Source organism: Scylla paramamosain, unplaced genomic scaffold (genome assembly GCF_035594125.1).
Source record: "Scylla paramamosain isolate STU-SP2022 unplaced genomic scaffold, ASM3559412v1 Contig13, whole genome shotgun sequence".
NCBI lineage: Eukaryota > Metazoa > Arthropoda > Malacostraca > Decapoda > Portunidae > Scylla > Scylla paramamosain.
In genome coordinates this window covers 1,246,791-1,252,790 of record NW_026973678.1, presented here as the reverse complement: position 1 = coordinate 1,252,790, position 6,000 = coordinate 1,246,791, and the positions used below count along the sequence as shown (strand labels likewise).

The 6,000-nt window shown below is 41.8% G+C and overlaps 1 protein-coding gene across 4 annotated transcripts in view; it reads left to right on the top strand.

Moving 5' to 3' along the window:
• The first annotated feature begins 215 nt into the window (after positions 1 to 215).
• LOC135097188 (GTP-binding protein 10 homolog) overlaps positions 216 to 6,000 on the top strand; it is a 99,829-nt gene continuing 94,044 nt past the window's right edge. For 2 of the 4 annotated variants that reach the window (XM_063998962.1, XM_063998961.1), the window contains exon 1: positions 216 to 1,395. The gene's annotated coding sequence lies outside the window, so the exon portion shown is untranslated. The remainder of the gene's footprint in view (positions 1,396 to 6,000) is intronic. The other 2 variants (XM_063998960.1, XM_063998959.1) reach the window with 2 other exon arrangements.

Below are 6,000 nucleotides of genomic sequence, written 5' to 3'. Positions count from 1 at the left end.
TGCCCCGGGACTGCCTAGCGGCGGCATCTTTTCCTCAGCGGTCCCTTCCCTAATTCATAATGTTGATAGTAAAGGAGAGAGGAAATGTGCGTATGGTGGAGTTCAGGAAGGGATGGGTAGTGATACAATGATACGTAGGGTAGGGTTATGAAAGAGATTGGTAGTGATGTTTGCTACTCCTTTAGTAATTCATAATGCTAATAGTATAAAAGGGACACGTGTTTAATTAGGGTGGAGTTTAGTGATAGCGATGACATCCAAGTGTGAGTGGCATGAGCGTCTCTTGTCAGGGCGTTCAAGGTCGATGCGGAGACTGGCAGGGTGAGGCATTATTTAGAACGCGCTATCGAAAGGGCAGTTTGAAGCTTCACCTCACTGTAACTCCACTCCTCGTCCTTCTGTTCTTTCAGTCATTCTCTGCTGTCTTAACCTTCTCTCCCTGCCTCGCCAGACATCGCCAGTTAACAGGTGGTAATGTAGCTTGAGGCAAAGGGCTTACATTAAGCTCTCGTCAAGAAGAGGGTGAAAATTGACTAACAGGAGGAGGATAGCGAGGTGAAGTTCCTTTCGGTCAGTGTTTGAGCCAAGAATCGCGTCTGCAGTTGATAATGGTTCACGATACTTTTTCTTGTCAGGGTTCTGGGTCGTCTCCTTGCTCTTGTTGATCAGTAACATTTTTCCGGTGTAACAAAACAATACTGAATCCCGAAGGTTTATAAGGCATGGCAATCCTGAACCGAAAATCGGCACCACGCATGATTCTTCTGGGCTCGGCGGCACAGCCAGGCGTATGACGCAGTGTGAGTTCTGCCGGGCTGATTCTTCCCTATACGGGCTTCCCTTGGCGCTCCTCGTTCTATAATACTCAAATCGTTTCTTACCGCGTCTTAAAAGATTATATTTGTGGTATTATATATCAGTTAGTAGCCTCTTGATGGCTGTGATCCAGCGCGACACGTTGGTACGCTGCGCGGCGCTAACAGGTCACGGAGAGAGTTGACGCTCAGTGGCACTGAGCGAGTGACGGGTGATTGTGTGCGCGGTTCGCCACTTCCCCCGCCCGAGGAAGTTCAGAGGACCGACTTGTAGACTTGTAACTATGTAGCTTCGCCCTTATAGTTTTTGAAAAAAAAGTTAATGCAGTGCAGTTGATTACTACTGAAATAGTACTCCATGTTTTTACCGAGATTAGTGTGGCGGGGAATGTTGCAGAGTTGATATATGAATGGGAGTTTTAGTACAAGCGAACATTAGTTTGGCGACAACCACCTGTGAGTGTCTTGTGATCGCGTAGTGCTGCCTCCAGGTGCTGGCAGGCCCCTGTGGTGATGGGGGCCGCGCTGCACATACTGCTGCTCATCGCTCACGCAGCCCTCGCCGCCGCCACCAAGGCAGGTGAGTACAGCACAGGTGAACGCAGGGCGGCTCTCGGCCCGGGCTGCTACTGGCGGGCGAGGCTGACACGCACTGCCTCTCCTGTGGGATTATATTTGTAACTGTAATTGTCACACCTAATTTACTGAGTAGATAACAATTGCAAAGATATTGGCGTTTTTTTTTTTTTACTCATTTTTCATTTTTTTCTTCAAATTTTGATGTTTGTTGGAAGCACCTCGGCAAACAAAACTATTTTTCTTTTATATTTTCAAAAGCTAACAGCCAGCCGATGCGCTTTCAATTAATCTGTTTGACGTTTCTGTTGTAAATCACCAGTTTATCTCTGCCTCCTCCTCCTCCTCCTCCTGTACCTTCCCTCCAGAGCTAGCGATTTGCAACTGAAAAATGAAAGTAGATTAAAATCAAAAGGAAAAATGAACTAAAATGATGATTGTAAGGTATCATTAAGAGGGATTTGTGATGGAAATGGTAGGCACGGTAATGTAAAGGTCAATATCTATGCATAGTTACATATTGATTTACCGTAGTTGACCTCCCAAGTGAGACAGACAGGTGTAGTTTCGTAATGGTGCCGCCACTGTAGGGAAGACGTGGTATACTTTGTTAATCTTTTATTGTGATGCAGCACTTCGGCCACGTCACGTCATATTAGTTATTATTGGGCTGCGTCTGTCTGTCCGCAGTTAGTTACTCAGTTATCACAATACTCACCTTAGTTATTAGTTGGTGGGTCGCGTCTGTCAGTCTACCAGCAGTGATTTACCGACACATCTATCACAATAGTCACTTTCGTTATTACTCACTGGGTTGTCTCTCTCAGTCTACCAGGAGTTACTGAGTTACCACGATGCGGGCTTCATGTAGGCATTAATTATTTTACGTTTACATGCGTTATTTCAGTTTGCCTTAGTTGCACGTTTGTGTGTGTGTGTGTGTGTGTGTGTGTGTGTGTGTGTGTTAGACTTTTGAAATAACTCAAAGGAAAGCAAGTGTTAAGCGTTTTTACAGAGATACAGTGTCCTGAGTTGGTTACACAATCACCACGGTCTCGCCTGTTCATGCCTCCACCATTGTGCGTGTGTTAGACTGTATTGGAATTATAGAACTAGCACATAAGAAAATGTTGAGTTTCTGGAACACGCGAGTACCTATGATTTCTGGAACTGTTTCTTGTTGCAATCCTTAGTCTTGCTTGTTCTTACCTCCAGGAAATTGTTGAAGCAGAAGATATTGAAGTAACCTTGAAACCTGGAAGCTAAAAAGGCTAACAGTTTTTTAGATGCACTGAAAATGCTCTGTATTTTTAAGCAGACTGGAAAATGTTACGTTTTTTTTTGAGAAAAAAAATCCCAACTCTTTTTGGCAAGACTGAAAAAGGGCCAACATTTTTTGACACAATATTTAAGTGAGTGGTTACTAAGTCCTGCTTCATGTGTGTGTGTGTGTGTGTGTGTGTGTGTGTGTGTAATCCTACATCATATCTCTATTTTTAATAGACAGTAGTGGAAATGAGTGAGGTTTTCAGGGGTATTTATCAAGGACAGCGCATCATCAATGAGAAGACACGCATGAAAACCCGACCTGAGTCTGGTCTTTGATAAAGGTTCTGGTGAGAAAACAAGCAAAGCAAAATAACTTTTAACACATTTAAACATATTACAAAGGTTACAAGGGTGATTTTTTTTCTCAACCAATGAACTTTATTCTTAAACCTTTCGTCTTATTCTTGCAATTAACAGGCTCAAGTCGAAGTTACTGTAGTTTTCAAAGGTTATTAATGATTCTAGGGATAGAGTATTAATGACCATGCATCTTCAATGGGAAAACACGCATGAAAACCCGACCAATTATCTGTGTGGCCTTTGATAATAGTTCTGATGAGAGAACAAAGCGTTTAAGAACGCGAGCCATTAAGCGCTCTCCCTTGTTATAAGCTCTTTGTGTGCTGGCACACTGCAATGAATGAAGTACAGCGAATGTAGCAAGGTAGATTTTACAAGCGAAAATGTGAGGTTTGTTTTATTTTGAGTTGCTTGCAGTGCCTGTGGTTAACCCTGAGGAAGATGCTATAATCTCATGGAGTTATTTAGTTTAACCACTACGCTGTGTAATGAATGAAATGTAACAAATATAGCTAAACTTTTTTTTTACAAACTGAGATGCGAACTTTGTTTTATTTTGAGTTACTTTTTTTTTTTTTTTTATGTAGGAGGGGCACCGGCCAAGGGCAACAAAACTGTAATAAAGAAAAAGGCCTACTGAAGTGCCGATCTCCGAACAGAATCAAAAGCGGTAGTCAAAAATTACAGGATAAGTGTCTTGAAGCCTCCCTCTTGAAAGATCTCAAGTCATAGGAAGGAGAAAATACGGAAGCAGGAAGGGAGCTCCAGAGTTTACCTACAGTTAATTCAAAGGAAGATGCTATGATTTCATGGTTATTTAGTTTAATAAATACGCGGTGTAATAAATTAAATATAGCAAATGTAGCATGTTGTTTTTACAGACGAAAATGTTAAGGGTTGCTTACATTTAAGTAACGGAGTCCCAAAAATTAAGCTATAGAAACGTGGTATAACTTTTAGAGGTAACTTTGCTTAATCATTACACGGGGCAATAATGTAGCAAAATATTTTTAGAGAAAAGATATGATTCTTTCTATTCAAAGTTAGTTGTAATGTCTATAACTAACCAATAGAAAGATGATATAATTTGAAGAGGTAATTTAGTTCAGTCAATACACGGTGTCAAGTTAGTTCCGTGAGGGTGCTGGCAGACTGCTCTGAATTGTGGTAGAGACTTGCAGAAGGAAAAGGAAGGAAAGGTAGCAAGAAATCGAAAAAAAAAAAAAAGATATCAAACAGCTTTCCAATATACAGGCGTTTATTTCTTAAGGTGATTACTTTCTTAATCGTTACTGTGCTGTCACTTTTGTTCTTACCTGCTTGTGTGTGTGTGTGTGTGTGTGTGTGTGTGTGTGTGTGTGTGTGTGTGTGTGTGTGTGTGTGTGTTTCGTAGGTTATGATATTATAATACCAGTGCCGTTATGTATATTTAACTCTTAGAAAAAAAAATGTTCCTAAACGGTTATAAGCATTTCTCTAAGCAATTTCCCTCGAGAGAAAAATATGGCAACCGCTTTCCTACATACAAGTAAAGGCATAACTTCTAGAATTAATATCCGTCATAATCATTAACCTATCTCACTATCTCTCAATTCTTACCTTCTTGTGTGTGTGTGTTAGCAGACTGTAGTACTTCCAGTGTAACGTGCATTGCCTCCCTCACTCACTCTCTCGCTAGGGATACAAAAGGCACCTCATGCTGGGAAAACACAACGTATGATCGCCAGTTCCCTTGTGTTGGGGCTTAACAGGAGGTTGTTCCTTACCATTAGCGACCGTGCCAGGGAAATGACCGCGACGTTACGAGGTGCAAACTTTGTGAAGAATGCTGCCGCTACTTTTTCCTCTCTTCCTACCTGGGATAAACTTTGCGGGTGTGAAAGGAAATCTGAAAAAAAACGGTGCTGGGTTTGCGGGTGGAGGGAAGGAAAGAGGAGGTGTGGTGTGGTGGGTAAAAAGTGCAATGTTGAAGGAAGGAAAGTTGTGTGTTCGAGTTGAAGGGAAAGAAGTGGAAATGAAGTTAACGAAGTGGGGAAGAAAGTGAGTGTGAGAGTGAGAAAGAAAGAAAGAAAGAGGAAAAGAGAAGGAGAGAAGAGAAGTCCGGATTTGTGCTGAGTGAATCTGAAATTAATTAAGTTACGCAAAGGCTAGTAATAACACACACACACACACACACACACACACACACACACACACACACACACACACACACACACACACACACACACACACACACATACATACACCCACACACACACACACACATGCGCGCACAGGTAGATAGATAAATACATTGATAGATTGACACCACACCGTACCACACACACACACACACACACACACACACACACACACACACACACACACACACACCTATACATTACCTCATAAATACACACATACACATCAAACTCAAACGTATTAGTCATACACGCACGATATAAATTTAGCCAACAAACTACGCAGGGACATGCAAAGCGTACACTGCACAACACAACACCACACTTCATTACACAGCTGGGAGGTGCGTGTGTGTGTAGTAATGCATACTTTTATTTACTTTCTTGTTGTCCTCGTTATTTTTCTCCAGCTATTGTTGTTGTTCGGCTCCTGTCTTTTCTTCGTCCTCATCCTTTTTTGATCCTGTTCTTGATCTTATTCTTGTTCTTCTTTTTTTCTTCTTTTCAACTACTACTACTACTACTACTACTACTACTACTACTACTACTACTACTACTACTACTACTATGAAATAATGTGTAAAAATTGTATCACACTTAAAATTTGCCATTATCTACGTCTAGAGTGGACATGTTACTAAACCACCACCACCACCACCACCACCACCACCACCACCACCACCACATACACACGCACTTAATAGATTCCGCCTCGTGAAAAGTGCGCTATGTTTTGATGATAATTTTTCCCCCGTGAGGTATTTGCGTGAAAGGGAGCAGCGGCGCGGCGTGTGTAATAT